Below are 19100 nucleotides of genomic sequence, written 5' to 3'. Positions count from 1 at the left end.
ACAGTCGGCAACCTGTCTTCACTAATATAAAACCAGTTTGGTTGCAGACACCTGAATAAAATTATTCTAATATGTTAATCCTTCTCAGGTTTCAAATAATTAGTAGAACAATAGGAAGCTGTCAATAACAATTATGAAATTTTAAATGTGTTTAGAATGATGAGCAGAGTAGCAGAAGATTGTAAATGACTGAGAAAGCTTTATGACATCTAAATGAAGTTATAATAAAATTAATTTACAGAGATCAGGTTGTTTCAGAAGTAGAGATCTCAAGACAAATAACTTCAGGCTCAGAAGCTGTAAATAAAAACTGAGAAAGTTTATGTATGTCCAGCTGTAGATGAATCTAAAATTACCAAGAAAGATGTATAACATTGAAAATTGAAGTTAAAATAAAATGAATATCCAGAATTCTCCATATTTCAAAGGTGGAGCTCAAATCTCAAAGCAGATAACTTGACAAAAAAAGTAACATGATAATTAGAGTATATTATTTATTGTTTAATAACTTTTTTTAAATATTGTAAACAAAAATGTTTACAAATACAAAAAAATACAACATATTTAAAATATTGAATCTACAAATACATTTTGGAAACAATAATTTTTAACCCCACACCGTAGCGCTAAGAAAATAATATTTAAAATACAAAATGTAGATGCATCTACGGAAGTCCAGAGAGGCCAAGGGGTAGTTATAATTTTCTGGATTGTTATCTTGAGATAACAAGATAAATAACTCATCTCAAGACAACAAAAGTTATCTTGAGATAACAAGATAAATAACTTGTTATCTCAAGATAACAACTTTGTTACCTTGACATCACAAGAAAATTAACTTGCTATCTCAAGATAACAAAATATGCAACTTGTTGTTTCAAGAAAACAATTATGTTATCTTGAGATAACAAGATAATTCACTCCAGAATTAACAATCCAGAAAATGACAACTACCTCATGGCCTCTCTGGACCTCCATATGTATCTATAAAATGTATATGAAAAATATTATGGCAAACTTTTGAATGGTATTGTATATAATGTGACTAGATATCTGAGGAAGACACTGAAGCCACTATGAAAAGTATGCTCTACAGAAATCTCAGCCTATTACTTCTCATGAAGAGGCATAATTGCACCTGTGATTGGGTCAGTTACATCAATTCAGGATCAATTCAAGACATTTCAATTTAACGGAAGACATTCAATCCAGTTAATCCCTAGATAACTGTGTTTAAAAGACTAAAGAACTGAATTAACCGATTCGTGTTCATCAGTTAATATTCGTGTTCAAGTCAAGAAGGTTCTAGGTACATCTATTAGACAAAGCTGTAAGTGATATCCATTGTATTATGGTACTTTCTGGCAAATGTAATAAATGTAGTAAAACACACATAATAGCTTATTAAGCTTTTAAGTTTGGGACAAATAATCTTAACTCTGTATATGACGTCAGGGATGGTAATGCAAAGAGATACCAATATGATGTCAGGTAAAGCAACTACCACTGTCTCATTGTTGAGAACATCATTTAATGGTCAGTATAATAAAGGGAAGAGTCAGAATGTTCGAATATCCATTCATGAAAGTTTGAAAAACAAACAGCAGATGAGAGTTTTTTTTTCACGTTCTTATATTAAAAAAAACGTGAGATGTCTGAACTCTATACTCCACCAGAGGAGTTTCTTATCTGTTCAGTACAAAGAAGGAAGCCTAGAAAGACTACTGCAGCTGGCTAAAGGCTACCATACACTTGACAAGAAGCTCTGCGCTGCGCTCTGCTGGCAGAGGGTCACAGATAGTGCAAAGCACAGCTGTAGCCCATAGGAAGCATCACAGAAAAGCACAGATAAACACAATAGCCTGGGATCATTATGAACATTGTTTAGTGAATTTATCAGGTTTGATTTGAGTTAAACCCTCAAAATCCCAGGCTTTTTACATACTAAGGCTTATTATTCAGTAAACAAAAAGGAATTTCAACACAAACCCTGGCCTTTTAAGGGGTTGAGTAAGATTCACTGAGGCAATGGACAATTAGCATTTGTCTGTTTATCTTAAAGATTTGACACTTTAAGACTATAGACTCAAGACTCTAGCTCAGGGTCTGAGTTTAATATAGTACAGTAATTGAAAGATGCTGAGTGGTGTCACTGATGGGTCTTGCAGGTGCGCAGTACTCTGTAGCCTAAACCCCCTTAAAATCCCAGACTTATTACATACTAAAGCTTATTATTCAGTAACTATGCAAACTAGTTGACCTATTCTTAGGTTATAGAAATGTGTAATAAAACTGTGGGCTCACCGAACGGGCCATGGCAACTTAAGGGGTTAAAAGTCCTATACTTTTTTTGATGAGGGGACACTAAATATCTTTGGAATAATGTCATAAATTTCGACATCAACTTTGAAATACTCATCTCTTGTGTAACCAACACAACCTCTTAACAAAACCTTGTCTCTCCAAAATGGTGACTTTACAAGACAAAGAAAATTTGAATGGGAGTTAATGGAACAAGTGTTTTTTCCCCAAGTCAAAAATGGAAATTGAGGGTTTTGTCCCGGCAGCAACAATATTCACCATGTAATGATTCCAACTCTGGTATTTCTGAGTAATCGTGCCTCATTTGCATAGACTTGCAAACACAGTACTGGAATGAAGCTGTTGCTGGCACAGCTACATTTTCCCAACATCAAATCTGAATGACAGTAAACATTTTTTGCATAGTCTGTGACAGTTTCAGCCTGCCTCTCATCAGCTGGCCACAAAGCACTGAAGTGCTAGCAATCAATGTCCGCTATTGCACACAGCTGAGCCAGACACAATAGCTGGATCAGATCCAGTTAACTGCATGGCTCACATCAAATCTAAGTGTAAGCCAACAAGCTTAAGATTGAAGCTTCTGAATGCTGGTAGTTGAAAACGTAGTTGAAAGGCAATTTCAAGTTGGATGCAGCTGCTCAATCTACAGAGAGAAAGTTTGCTGTCGTCCTTTTACATCAGTTCTAAGTTAAAGAGCCATGCATTACTACTGGAGAGACAGATAGCTTGGACTCTACAGGCCTGGAGAACATGAGACCAACACAGAGCTCAAAAACATCAGGCTCAGTGACTTGAGAATTCTCACAACTCTGTTTTGTGATACCTATTTCTTTCCAATAGACGCTAACCACCGCTACAACATATTCCACACTGTCTGTTCGTTAAGTCATGGAAACAGTGTTGAACTGCAGGAAGCATCAGTCCCTCAGATCTGCTGCCTCATTAAGACCCCCCTCAACCCATCATACACACATCCAGTCTTAAAAAACAAGACTAGGCAAGCCTGCAAATGCAGCCTGTGGGAAAATGTTTCTCTTTAGCTCACTAATGTTAGAGAAAGTCACCATTCTTGGATGTGATCCAAAAGCATAACTAGCTTTCTGTGACTGTGATTAATGGGAGAGCTCTTTATGGCAATAAAGCCAATTATAAATAGCCATGTTCAGTGTTGAATTATTAGTCCACTTTGTGCTGTGTGATTGTTCTAGCCACAGCAATTACTGCACAAAATGGTGCAACTTGTACTCTACAGTGCACCTTAAAGTCAACCTGAATAGGAAATCATAACCCATTTTTCATCCGTGACATGACATATTTCTGAGTGAATCTCTGTTCTGGCTCATCACATTCACTTTTTGATAGGTAGGGGTGATGGGAAGGGGTCTTAAACATGATATTACTGGTAAAGATTACGTTTCTCCGCACACTGGCTCTTATGAAAGATTACAAAAAAACAAGAATTTTGTCTTTTAAATGATATATTTTATGAATATGGGCATGCACGTGAACTAATGAAAGGTTTATTTTGATTAAACGTTGACTTTAAAACTCATGCATGCATATTTTAACAGTCGGGAGACCATCAGCCAGTGAGGTCGGGACACTGACTGTTAGATAAGCACAGTGATCTAACTCCAGCTCCCCCATAAAATATATGCCCTGAAACACCTTTTTTTATATTCTATTATTTATCACTCGTTGCTCTTTGAAACAAGCAAAGAAATTCTGTTGAGTGCGCAGAATCTTACACTAGAGACCCCCTTTGTGTTTTTTTGTGTATAGGCTTGTTTTGTAGCAAGAGAGACTGTTCTTTACCATTTTTTCCATGTTTCTGTCACTTCTTGACATATACACATACAAAAATATGAATAACTATGTAATTAATTATGTAATTACATAACTACGTTTAAACTGCGGCAAAATGACAATAACATCTCAAAGGCTCACATATTTTTTCTGTTGCATAGGGCATATTAATGTATATACTGAACGTGAACTGTGATTTAAATAGCAATACTGCTATATTTTTTCTTTGGTTTCAAGTGAAGCATTTAAAAGTTGCTTAATAAGATCTTAATTTTACATTAAAAACCTTTTAGATAAGACTTACTAGGGCTTACTAGCAATTAGGGATACGTCATTTGGCACAGAAGATCCATTTTTTATTACTATTATTATTTTATTTATTATTATTATTTATTTATTTATTTATTTTTATTAATTAAGACAAAACAAAAAGATAGATCTTCTGATGCTGCAGTTGAAAATCACAGCACCTCCTTCCTGAATCACCTTGGAACATTCTGGCTTTGACCCCTCATTATAGCCAAACCTGCTGCTTGTTGTGTCAGTCTGGCTCTGGTTTTGTTCTTGGTGGTTTTCACATAATTCTTAGCTGTGTTTCCAAATGTGTTTTGTTAATTCATCTGATTTTTAACTTGATTTTTGATGTATGTGGATGACTGGTTGATGTATTTGCCTGCATTTGCCTGCATTTGCCCGCCTGCCTCTCAGAACATCTGAATTTTTTTTTTTTAACAAAAACAATGCATTTTTGTTCATTAGCTAATTAGAAGATATATCAAGACTTTTAGTGACTAAATGACAGATCATATTGCTAACTTGACTAATTTTGTGTACAAAACACTGTCAATGCTACTGAATGAAGAGCCATTTAGGAGTCGAAAGAGCCAGCTCTGATTTGTGAGCTGAGCTAATTGATCTGACTCACTGAAGAGAGTCAGAATGCACATCACTACTAGAAACCGATCCTTTTAAATGAAGGTCTTTGGGGGATGAAAGTTTGTATAACTGCCGAGCAACAGAATGTGCTCCATGTGCTCGCTTCTGGAATGTGCACAAGCTTCGCTAACAGTGGGATCGGCATCAAATTGGAAGTGCAACTTAAACTGAAGGATGAAGCGTCATGACATCTTTTAGTCCCAAATTCTCAGAATGGGGTAACAGTTTAGACTATTTAATTGGCTTCCTTGACAGCTGAAGATAAGTGATCCGCTAAGGGGAAAATACGCAAAATCATGAAGTAGGAATGTTGTTATTATTATATGATAAGGACAGCAATATATCTTCTACACAAGTATACCTAGATATATTTGTCTGATTATTATGCCCATGATATAATGGCCACAAAGTATGAGTATTCCTGTTGATTCATGTGTTTTTTAGCTTTATTGTTTTAGGCCTTTTTTAATTATTTTTTGCATTTTACACATAAGACCTAACAGTTAACTGTAAAATGTCATTTTCTGGGTGCTTCCAATCCTTCTAAAAGATTCCCTTTGGTTTGAGATAAGAAAATGGAAGAAAATCACCCAATCAAAACAAGCTATGTTAGGTTTGTGAGACTGTTATCTTCATTAACACTAACTTAATAACTTCATTAACTATAAACTTTTTAACTTTATTATTTAAACGTGATATTGTGTTGTTGTCAATGTCAATTTTGCCAAAATTGTCCAGCCCAGTTCATTTTTGCAATAAGCTGAAAATAACAAGCATCCAGGAGAGGGAGGCCTAGTGTGTTCAAAGCATAGAACTACTATAAGGATACACATTTACCCTAAATGTTAAAAAATTATAGGCAAAACAATACCTGTCACACTCTGAATGCCAAAACACAGTGAAAATTCAATGAAAACCCAGCAAGGCGGAGAGTGCTTTCAGCTCTGACGAGCTAGAGTGAAAGAATGTCAATCAGTCACTCTTTCCCTCCCGCGCCTTGAGTGATGCAACTTGGCTCTGATGCACAGGCCTATATGTGACAGGGCTGGATGTAGGAGGTGGCTCCTCGGAGCAGCTGCGGGTCTGACAAGCCTGAAATCCTGGCGAGCGTGAGCGAAAAGGCGTAAGGGAAAAAAACAGGACGGGATGTGGCCTCGCTCCCTTCGCCTTCTGAGACCAAAGCCCGTTTCCTGCGGGTCTATCATCCCCGAATGCCCCCTCGCTGAGCTGGTTCCACCTCCATCGGAGTTAGCTGATTTACTGAGGCCAGCCAGCGTAGTTTTTTGGGGTGGCACGCGCACGGACTCGACAGCTGTATCCTAGGGAGGGCTTTGAAGTGGCGGCGTTCTGGGAGCATGCCCACAACCCCCCCCCCACCACAAGCCCCAACCCTCCTCCTCCTCCTCCCTCATGCGCCCACCCCCAACCCCCCCAACCTCCTTCGCCACCGCTGCCACACTCCCTGCTCTCTCCACCCGTCAGACGAGCCTTCAGGTGGCTCTAGCAGAACGGGCTCTCCCGCAGGGACCTGTCTGAGACTGTCATGGCACTAATGAATTTCTCAGGCAGGTTGCCACTATAACTTGAATGAGGGGTGTAGGGGTTGGGGGGGGCGGTTGTGTGAGGGTAAGGAATGGTTGAAATGCTGTCAGTTCTACTGGTCACCCTGGATAAAATCCTGACATGAGGGGTTGACTCAGTATCAGAACCAGCCGTGCAATCATAGAAAGGCATCACACGGCAGCACAGTCTAATGCCAGCATTACTCAGGACCGTTAGTATGTCTTGCCAATCTTACAGCCTTAACTTCCAAAGCCAGCTTGACATGCAGAACCTTAAAATCATGACTGCCCAGTAACAAGTGGCACACAAATGCGTTCACATCCTGAGCTTCAAACTAAACATCAGTCACTACCCTGAACACACACACAAAAGTTGAGGGTAAAAATGGGGAATATGTTGAAAAGACAGAATTTGTGAAAAAGAGCTGAATTTCAAGCGTACACGCAGGATAATTGAGCCCTTAACGAACCACTCTTATGACAAGCGTTATTTTTTCCCACAAATGTAAAGGCTCTTTGTCGTATTCTGTTTTTTTAGAAGTTAAAACCCTTTTTTTTCTAAAATGTTTTTTCTGCGACGCATTTAGCCCAGGCGACGGCTAGCTACACAACACGACGGAGATTAATCAATCATTTGATCGCTCCTCAGTAGCCTTACTCAAGGAGACACGAAGGAGGGAGGGAAAAATGCATTCTGCTCTCAGAGACGGAAATGTTTGGCTACGACTGAGGAGAAAAAAGGTGAAATCAGTCCGACCTTGTGTTTTACTGTTTCTCGATCGGTCGGCTGTACTTATTAATGCGTCCTTGTTTCCAGCGGGCAGCAAACGTTTGCCCTCCTGAGGTGAGTCTGAACACCCGTGTGTAAAGTTACGAGGTGGAGGAGAGCAGCACAAAGAGACTGAGAGACCGTGTGAGGAGCAGAGCTGAGTAAGAGCGTGTATGAGTGTGTGTGTGTGTGTGTGTGTGAGAGTGTGAGTGTGTGTGTGTGTGTGAGTGTGAGTGAGTGATAGTCAGGAGAGAGAGAGAGTCCTTGTATCTTGTATAGCGTGCACGCGCATCAATGACAGAAGGGTCAAAGCTGCTAGCCTAGCACACCGGCCGGTCCTCCACTACCCGCCACAAAGTCTCCCCGCTCCCCTGACGCAGAGACCCCGCCGCTCTCCGGGAAACGCTCCGCCGTTTTCTGAAGGGCAAAGCCGGGCACACTTCCCCAACAGCACAGGAGAAAAAGAGGGAGAGAAAAAACAAACACAAACCGTCCTTACTCACCGTCTCAGGATCCGGATACTCTGTTCTCCCCGCGGCACTTCATCCACTCTACATCCATTCCGCTGCTGTCCATTTTCACGAGTTTTTTTCCTCCTTTTTTGTTCTTTTCCCTCCCCCGGTGCGTCTGTCTTAAGTATTGTACGTATACACAGTCTCGACCTTTCTTTACTCAGCCTGCCTACATGTTGCTGACTAGCTCTCCCTCCCTCTCTCTCCCTCTCTCTCTTTCTCACTCTCTCTCTCTCCCCCTCTCTCTCACTCTCTCTCTCTCCAGTTATTTTGTTAAAATTCAGTATATACGCCCCGTCACCTAGCAACCTCCCTCTTTCTCTCCCTCTCTCTCTCTCTCTCTCTCTCTCTCTCTCTCTCTCTCGCGACACGTGTTGAATGCTAAACTTGTCGGCGTGGAATATTATTTTTTTTTAACGACGAGCCAGATACGCTCCCCCAGCGGCGCGTATCAGTATGCAATCAAAGATATTTATTAGACCACCACCACCACACCCCCCTTTCCTCTTAGCCCCCTCTTATTCGCTTCTCCTCCCTGAAGAACTTAATGTACGAAGCGCAGAAAGCGTGAATGGAGAAACAAAGACGGACCCTTTACCTAAACGGCGGCGGGGGGGATTCAGGCGACTCGTTCCCTTGCTCGGGTACCTCAACTTTCCATCCGGAATTAGCTACAGCACGTTTTCCGTGTTCCGTTTCAAGGTAGAGCGTTCCGCCTGCCGGAACTCGTCTCACGTCCTACCATAACGCTGAATAACGCTGTGGAGCCTATCAGTGCTCTAATCTCAGGAAATGTTTATTTTGTGGTTGCAGGCAGTAAAAGAATGGAGAAGCGAGCTCTCTGGGGGAACAGCAAACTCCTGAGGATTCTTATCTGGTCCTATTGTATTCCTCCCTCATCCAGTCATTTTGTCCTCTGCTGGACATCTGGGTGTTAGAGTGCTGCAGAGAATGCGTGGCACCCCGCTCAGCACACTCCTGCCTTATCTGGAGGTAATCATTCACAGCAGTGTATGCTATGTGTATGAAAGAGAGAGAGAGTAACCGAGAGAGAGGGAGAAGGGGTGTGTGTTGGGTGTTGTGCTTGCATGGTTGTGTGTGTCCAGCTAAGGCGGCACACCTCATATTTCTTCCTGCCTGTGTGTGTGTGTGTGTATGCGTAAATACCAAGAGCCCTTCAGCTTCCTTCAAAATGTTAAAAATAGGCTTAATTCATTTAAAAGCCCGAGACTCGCATTGTGTCTGTTTAGAATCTTGCCAGTAATTGGAGGACAGGGCACTGACCTCTGTTGGCAGTTGTGATACAAGACTAAAAACTAAAACAATATTTTCTTGCTCTAGTGACATTAGCCATGCTTCTGTGAAAATACTGAAATGCATAAAACTGAACAAAAATAAATGCGAAATGGGCTGCATTTCTATGAGCTCTGGTCAGGCGGATGAACACGTATGATCAGGATAAGCTGTTTGTATGTCACGTCCATAAAAACATTTTAACTACTAGAAGAATGAACAATAAACCAACAGTGGGTGATATAGCAAAAAAGTAACATAACAATACTCAAAGATATTTTCTTCATGCACAATATGGATCATGATGTTTTGTTTCCTCTGACATTTGATAAATTGGAACACAGAAAAAAGAACCAGTGCTGCTACCGAAACTGTAAATACAGTGACTTTTACATACTGCACTGGACTAAATACAGTTCCCTTTGCAAGGAAACATGCAGCTGGTCAGTGATCTTTAAAGCTGTGCTATGTAAGATTTTATAGTTAAAATGAAAAGAAGTAGTCAGGAGAAAATAAAACACACTAAAATATGGTGTTGGTGTGTGTGTGAGTCACCCTGTAAAGCCTGGAATAGTAATTTAAACGTCAAAGGAGATTTTGCTGGAGTTTGTCACGTCTTTATGTATTAACGTCACACGCCCAGGCTCAAAGAGAAGGTCCGGCTCGATATTTAAGTCTCAAATGCAAAATCAACATTGTATCGATGAAGATATGGTGACAACCGTAGATAACTTACTCACATCCTCAGAATGCACATCCTTCACCAAGTTTTGTCTGAGTTCTCTTTGAATTCTCGCAATCATCAGATTCATCTGCTTGTGGGAGTCCGAAGCACAACCAACATGACAAATGTTCACGTTGCATGCAGTTACAAATTTCCCCCAGAGAGGTCTCCAAATCCTATAAATCGTACACTGTGTAGCTTTAAGTACTGACAGTATGCTCAGAAAAGTGTATTGTGACATAATGTGACATATTAATACAATAATGTTAAATGTCATCTTATTCCCCTCCTCTAGTAAGAACAAGTTAATCATAATTCTGTGCAAATTCTCTTTTTCTTTTTCGTTTTTGCTAATGGACATATTTCTTAGAGGGTGTACACAGTAAAATCAGGAAAAATAAACACCTAAAGAGCAAATGTTAGCATTACTTTGAAGCATTTTTGGTCCTACTCTACAGAAAGTAAAAATCACACTCTTGATAGTGTTAAACATTCAGTGTTAATATGAATATGAATAGTGTTAAAAAAGACACTTGTTACACACATTTAGTGTTCCTAATTACCATTTTGGAGAGTTTAATATGTTTGGTGTTGTTGGCACTTCAGTACAAACACTGGAAGTCTCCCAACACTACTGATTGTCGGTGCAAACTCTATTGGTGTGAATAATGTTTAACACTGCAATTTTTACACTAGTAGTTTTACTGTGTACAAACAGTTGACAAGCCTCAAGCCTCATACAATATTTTTGTATAAAAACACGTGTAGGTGGAAACACCTAAAAGCTCATAGACTTCTGCTTATCCAAAAGTTTCGACCAGAATTAAGGGTATTAATAGGGAATTTCTCCCCCTTTGCAGTAATAAATTCCTCTCCTTTTCTGGGAAGGCTTTGCACTAGATGTTGGATCATTGCTGTGAGGATTTGATTACATTCAGCCGCAGCAGCATTAGTGAGATCAGGTACTGATTAGCTCTAGATCACAAACTTCTCTCCAGCTCATCTAAGGGCTATTCGGTGGTGCTCCATCACTCCAGAGAATGCAGTTCCACTGCTCCACAGACAAATGCTACCCCTCTAGATGAGGCATTGGACATGGTGACCTTAGGCTCTTGTGTGGTTGCTCCAGAGCATCCCATTCTATTAGCAGTACTTTTCTATGGAGATTATACAAGCTGTGTTCCAATGTCAGCAATGGGGGCATTAAAGTATCTCAGTTCACTAATTAAAGATGTGTCTTGATACTTTTGGCCATATAGTGTAGCCACCGAAAGCATCGCACCACCACACCACTGTAAGTCAATCCACATCCACAATCTAATCAGGGTCACTATAACCTACATTCCATTTTGAACACAAATCTCATAATATGTTCCTTCAGGATATTCTTTTCTGTATTTTTATTTTCTGTTTTGGTGAATAAATATGTACATTTTGAAGGTTTAGAAACTCAATTTGAATACAATTTCAGTTATTTAGGTGCAGAGATGATTCATTTTTAGAATATTTGTATTGTTTGTAGAGAGCATAAAGGGTAAATCACAGTAGAACAGTAGTTTATTTTGCAACTGCACACATCTATTGTAATGACTTTAAATGATAAAGTAGATCAGGTGTTAACACAATGCACCATGGTCATTTCATCAAGATTGTTTGTTAACTATGAGCTGTCGATGGTCATCTTTTAATATAACTTGTATGTGTGTACTTTGTATGGAAATAATCAGGTATTAGCTATAAGTTTGTTTGCAGATTTAATATTGTGGTACCACAAGATCAAAGTTTACTGGTCAATAAGCCCCATCTTTGACATAAAAAGTATTATGATTGGTGGGGTATCATCGTTCACCATCACTGTTTTTCTAGGTTGCAGGAAATAGATTGAAATGTTATCTAGGGTTGCAGTAGGCTTTCCAATTCATCTGGTTCATCAAGGTATTTAGTGGAGTTTAGAGCTCTGGTTTAGAGACCAGTCAAATTCAAATTCAAGTCAAATTCCATGCCAATCTCACCAATCTCACTATTTTCTTATGGACCTCGATTTGTGCGTAGAGGCAGACTTCCCCAAACTGTTGCCCTATACTTGAAAGCACACAATGTCATTGAATGCTGTAGCACAAATATTTCCCTTTACTACAACCAAGGCCCCAGCCTAAACCATGAAAAACAGCCCAGACAATTATTCCCCCTCCACCAAACCTTACAGTCAGCACTGTGCATTTGGGCAGGTAGTGTTCTCCTGGCATCCACAGAACCCAGATTTGTGAGTCAGACTGCCAGATGGTGAAGTGAGAATGCATTTTCACTTCCAGAAGAAGAGGGGAAGCATCATGCAGAACTGTCTCAGCCAAAGGAGCAGAAGCCACTAAGTATAAGGAAAGAGACATGGAAAGTGGGTGAAATGTGACAATTAGGGACAGAACTAACTTATATTATGCCTAATTGACCCTACTCCTTTGAATGTATCCAAAGACCAGTGCCAGAATTTAATAGGATAGGTGGATTTAAGTCCCTCAGGGGGAGCCACTTTCATTTCTCAGGTTGAAACACGAGTGACTGTAGTGACGAACAGTTTTTCCTACTGGTGGTTCATAGACATTCTGATCTGGACAGCATCAGATGGTTCAGTGTTCCATGGGAACAAGAGGGGATGATATCCCAGTACACACTGAAAACATTAAAGCTATCACAAAGTGAGGGCATCCTCTGCCTAGGGAAAATGATTAGGACAGTCACCTGGTTGGTCCTAGCAGTGGTTGCATAGAAATCTTCCCTTATCCTGGTTTGGACAGTGGACATAAACCAGAGGTACAGCAAAGCATAATTCCCAGATGATCCATTAAAGCTCACCATACTCGTTATATAAACTGAAGACCCCTGTCATATATGATGTCCTTCAGAAGGCCGCAATACCTGAAAAAACATTGAACAAGATTTTAGCAGCCAGAAATGCAGTAGGTAAGACAGTGAGGTGGATAAAATGAAAAAAGTCAACTGATAAATATGACCAGTGTCTCTACAGACTGGGCAGTTGGACTAGTTGACTAGAAGGGGCATAATGAGCTGACAAGTAATGGGGCTGCCTCAGCGCGTGGCCATGTTGGGAGCCAGTTGTGACAGTACATGGCACAGAATCTTTGTTGTGAGAGTAACATGTAGATGAGGGCTCAGACTTGAGCCTGACTTATGTATTTCTCAGTGTTGCATAATCAGGCACAACAACGTTAGACACAGGCAAAATGAGTTCCACACCATGGATGCTTGACAGAGCATTAGCTTTGGTATTCTTTGAAACAAGAATGAAGATGATAAAATCTAACCAAGTAAAGAAGAGAGTCCTGACAGGGGTTTAGCAGTTTTGCTGTGCATAAGTATTCTAAAATTTCTGTTGTGCACTTTTAGTATAAAGGCAAAGGTGAAGCACTCTTAATTTGAAAAAGACAAGATTTTGCTTTGTGGTAAAAGTTTATGTAGCTTATGACGCACTGAAAAATCCTTACTTGTTTTGGGTTCTGGCCAAAACTGAGCAGCCTGTACTTTTTGTTTATTCATTCATACTCCCTCTGGGCCAATTACATATCCCAAGAAAGATATGTATTTTGGTTGTAGTCCTGACCTCATGTGTTCGTGGATCCGCAAGAATGTTCTCTATGTAAATGATAATAAAATGCTTTAGCATGTCCATAATAATGACATTGACAAATGACTGACAAACGTACAGCGAACTGACTAATCCGTAAGATATGCACTTCAACTGCCCTGGCTAAGGGTAGACACACTTTTTTTCCCCAGTTACTCTCCTGTAAAGAATGGTAGCCCCATCCATGCTGATGCATGCCACAGTGGTTTAGTGGGGCCAGGAGGGCATGGGCTATTGGTGTTGAGAAGTACTTGCCACGTGGGGAAATGATAAACCCTACGATGACAGCCTTTAAGGTTGCAGTGCCGATATAACCACTGGGTATGGCCTTGTTGCCCTCTCTGACATGTGTCACAAAGGGGATTTAGTGACTCTGACTCAAGTTCAGCCTGGACCATTGTAAGATTCCACAAGTTCTTCTTGTCTGACAGCACTGAATCAGTAGCCACGCAATCCATAGGGAAAGACCAGGAGCAGGCTTGCCTGTCATCTTCTCTGCCTTTTCAGATGCACTGAAATTACTTTGCACAAGATGGACTTCATCACAGTTGCCCCTCGTATGACATGGTCAACATTACTGACCTCTGAATGCTTCATTTCTCCAGGATCCATCAAGGATTTGCAAAAAGGGACACTGCTCAGTTGCCAGGCCTACTTGAAGAGACTGTGTCCCTTTGGTGAGCAGTAGGCCCAGGGAAGCAGGGAAGGTGTAGCTCTCAGTTCTCTAACTTATACCCTGGAAAGAAGCTGGTGTTCTTTCAAGTGCTATAGAAGCTTGTCAATCTCATAGTCCATACCTGCAACTGAAGAGTGGCACCAAAGGCATATACAAAATGACTTGGAAAACTACAACTGGATAACAGAACTTGAGTCCATTCTCAATTTCTTCAATATCAAAGGTGATGTATCCATTTTGCTAGTTAACAATGACCTTTTTGCACTTGTCAGAATAGGTAAAAATAGCTATAGTTAGCTTGATTAAGTGGAAAGCAGAGGTATTAAGCTTACCTCTAAGACTACATCCAAATATCCCAAAGATTACAGTGTCTTCCTTCCAATGCACCTCCTCTCCTTCACGAGCTGGAAGTCCATCAGTCCTTCTTGACAGCTGTCCCAGTGAAGGAAGAGAAGCTGCTCCAAACATGTACCAAGCTTTTGATCGGTTAATACAAGCGTATGCTTCCTAGGAAGTGACGTTGCGGCAGAAGCGTGCACAGAGGATGGACAACATGAAGGAGGAGGCTTCACATTTTGTAGGGAATCTTCTGTAAATGGGCTGTGGATTGGAAGATTGGCTTTGTGGTCCATTTCTGTTATGAACATGTTACATATCTTTGCTGCTCTTCCAGGCCAGGTGTTAATAACATTATCACATACAATGGCTCCTAAACACATGAGATAAAATGGCATTACTGACCATAAATACATGAAACAACAACTATTTTGAGTTGTTTAACTCACTGATTTGTTTCCTTTTTATGTACATATTTAATCATGCAATGTTGGTACACATATAAAGTAGTGGCATTAGCTGCAAGGTTAGTTGCTTGGTTAAATGCTGCTGCACAGTGTTGCTAAACCAAAAATGATAAACCGTCTTATGATGCATTAAGTGAAGAAAATTTAATGTTTGTGGTGCAGGTTTAGAACACTGAGGAAGCCATGCAGTGACCTTCATCCTCTGTGGAGGCTGATGATCCAGAAAATTGTAGTGCATTTTACACAAGTAGCTACATACTAAACCTTTTGTGAAATAGGTGGGATTAGCAGGGTGTGCAACAGCTTTTGTAAGCTACATCCAAACCAACATGACTCACAACTAAACATATACAGGCAGCTAAGTGTTGTTTTTTGGTTAGCTAGATATGTGTGTACATTATAATATTATAGTTCGGAAGGATAACAATCTTTTTGAAGAATAACAAGGTACAAAACCTACCAAGCAGAGGCAAAGCTCTTGGAATCTTTGAGGCTTTGCCAGTATAGAAGATACTCATACCTTCTCTCTTGCCATGACCCATTCCAGAGGTCTGTGGGTTTTTATTTAGTCCCACTTCTGCAAGATGTCATCTCACTTCTGTACAAAATCTGCACCATTTTATTAGTGTAATGCCAGCAACCTAAACGTTTTGGCCTGCTCCCGCCCACAGTCCCAAATGGCTGGTTTTCATCTGCATTAGTCACATATTAAAATGACTGCCACATGTCAGACTTGCCTTTATTTGGCTTTATGATCATGTGTTCACACTTTCCTCAGCTGTGGCTGCCTGACTGTCTGAAGGTTCTGCCATTTCTGTAGTCTACAAGATGGCAGTTAGCATGTTTATGTGATTGATTACTCCACAGCTATTTACAATGAGTTTATTCATTTTAATCATTTTGCTGCTAGATATTATTTATTTACTTTATTTTATTTAGGCTATTCATTCATTTGCAGGATTTCTCTACACATATATGTTGTCCCACTTCCACTTTCAATAGGATAGTTAACCACCCGCTCCCACGCACCGCACTGAAAATTAGCCCCACTCTGCAACATAATGGGAAGTCTCATGGGAGTCTTGCAGGAATCCAGAGCTCTAACCTATTCCTTTCTGGATGCTTTCTTTTCCACTTCCGTCTTCATTTTAGGATTGGTTTGTAGTTTAAGCCATTAGCAATGGTAGAACCAAAACCTTTAATTGAATGCCATCCATCTCTGATCTTGCGTCCATAAGATACATAAGATCCATCAAAGCTATACTGGACTGATTTCCTGCAGCAGTGGTTCTTAATCCTGTTCCTGGAGTACCACTGCAGTTTCTCCTGCTTCCAACTCTCCTCTGCTGCAACTAATAAACTAAATAATAAGCCCTTCCTGAGAGTATATTTGAGCAGGGACAACTCTACAAAATGTACACAAGGACCAGGATTGAGAACCACTGTCCTATAAGAACCAAGCTGATGCTTTCATTCCTGTTCATTTATAGCCAGCCCTATAGGGAAACAAATTAAGGGAGGGCTGCCTTAATGCAAAGAAGTTTCCTGACTGGTTAATAAGACTGTTTCCTGATTGGTTAATACAACCAGACCCTGGAGGGCTCTGGAGGTTACCAGCAGGAGCTGGATGCTGGTTCATCGGTACCTTTCAGGGCACTCAGTGGTGCTAGTGACAGTGGCCATAACAAATGTAAATTGTGCACTGTGAAATGTATTAGGTAGCTACAACATTGACTCCTACTCCTGCAGGTCTAGACTGCAGACAGGCCAGTCTAACACCAGTACTCTTACTACGAAGCCACGCTGTTGTAACACATGCAGAATGTGGCTTGGAATTTTCTTGCTGGAACAAGCAGGGATGTTCCTGAAAAAACCGTTGTCTAGATGGCAGCACACGTTGCTCCAAAATGTGTATGTACCCTTCAGCATTGATAGTGTCTTCAAAGATGTACAAGTTATCTATGTCATTGAAACTAACACACTCCCATACTATGATAGATGCTATTCCTTTTCCTCTTTGGCCCGGAGAACACAATGTCCATTATTTCCAAAAACAATTTAAAAGATGGACTTACCACAGCACACGTTTCCACTTTTTGTGAGTCCATCACAAATGAGCTTTATCCCAGAGAAGTTTGTAACGTTTCTTTATATTGTTGATATATGGCTTCCACTTAATGTTGTAATGTCTTAACTTGCATTTTTGTCTGCACTGACTTACGACATTTACTGACAAGGGTTTTCCAAAGTACTCCCAAACTCATGTGGTTATATTCATTACAGAAGCTTGTCAGTTTTTAATGCAGTGCTGTTTGAGGGATCGAAGGTCACATGCACTCAATATTGGTTTTTGGCCTTGCCTTTTATGCACAGAGGTTTCTTCAGATTCTGTGAAGCTTTTGATGATAGTTTTCATGGTAGAGGGTGAATTACCTAATCTTTGCAAATGTTAATAGGCCTTTCCTGGATGCTCCTTTCATATACAAGCATCATTACATTACTTGTTTAAGATGTTTTTTGGAACATTTACCAAGGTTTCTAGTCTTAAATAGCCCTTGTCCACCTTTGGTTACAGTCACTTTTTTAATAATGCCAACACTTAAAAACAAGAGGTCAGATAAACTTAAACTCAATTCTAAGGCAACTTACTTCTCTGCTTTTTTAGTGAGCTCAGCTTGAGGACATTGAAGTTCACCAGTTTTGTCAAGTTAAGACAATGAAATGAATTTATACCCAAAAGGTAAAAAACAGATTACATTTCTCACTTGATTATTAGTTAAAGCAGTATCACGTGTTGCATCCAAAAGCATGTAGAATAAGCATATTGCATATTGTTTTGTACTTAATTTGCACTCAGAATTGACTCTTCCTCATGCACAAACAAACATCCGCCCACTTATCCTACCACTTAGTGTAGCAACAGGTAGCCACACACTTTTATTTTTATTTACCCACATAAAAATTAAGCATCATTCCTCATTATATGTAATGATGTGCTGAATGGTGTGTGAACGATTTTTAGTCAGTTAACTTGTAAATCACCTTGCAGTATTTGAAAATGATGAAGTTCTATACAAAAAATTTGAAAATGTTAAATTTTATAACATAACATTAAATTTAATCTCTCAGAAATACACAATATGGACAAAAGTATTGGGGCACACCTCTTAGTCATTGAATTCAGGTGTTTTATTCCTTCATAAATGTTTGTAAAGGCAGGCTGCATGGCTAGGTGCTTAATTTTATACACCTGTGGCAGTGGGACTGATTGAAACTCCTGTTAACTCACTTAATTACTTTGGACTTCACCTTCCTTATGCAAGAAGATTATATTATATTTAATCAGAAATACATAATATGGCATTCCACAATCAACTGTGAGTGGTATTGAAAAGTGGAAGTGTTTAGGAGCCACATCAACTTAGCTGCAAAGTGTCAGACCATATAAAGTTACAGAGTAGGGTCACAGAGTGCTGAGATGCATAGTGCATAAAAGTCGCTAACACTTTGCTGACTCAGTAAATGCAGAGCTCCGAACCTCCTCTGCCATTAACATCAGCACAAAAACTGTGCGCCAGGAGCTTCATGGCATGGGTTTCCATGGCTGAGCAGCTGCATGAAAGCCCTACGTTACCAAGCACAATGCCAAGCGTCGGATGGAGTGGCGTAAAGCATGAATCCACTGGACTCTGGAGCAGTGGAAACGTATTCTGTGGAGTGATCAATCACGCTTCTCTATCTGGCAGTCTGATAGATGAGTCTGGGTTTAGCACTGCATTGTCAACAGTACACAGTACTGTATATTAATGTAGTTAATAGTTATCAGCATTCTAAACCTGCAGTTATAGGAGCACACACTGAAGTGCAAAACTGTGAAGAACTGTACTAAGTTTTCTCCATTTCACAATTGTGCATAGTACAATGATTTTTTTTATATATGGGATTATGGAATCGTCTGTAGAAGATTTGAGCCTATTAATTTGAAAATGCCTGGGAGTTTTGTGGGATACTCAAAAGATGTGCATGGTAATGCTGGAATGCTCCAACAGATTAATGA

Source organism: Colossoma macropomum, unplaced genomic scaffold (genome assembly GCF_904425465.1).
Source record: "Colossoma macropomum unplaced genomic scaffold, Colossoma_macropomum, whole genome shotgun sequence".
NCBI lineage: Eukaryota > Metazoa > Chordata > Actinopteri > Characiformes > Serrasalmidae > Colossoma > Colossoma macropomum.
The sequence above is the reverse complement of the archived record's forward strand: the minus strand, read 5'-3'. Positions refer to the sequence as shown.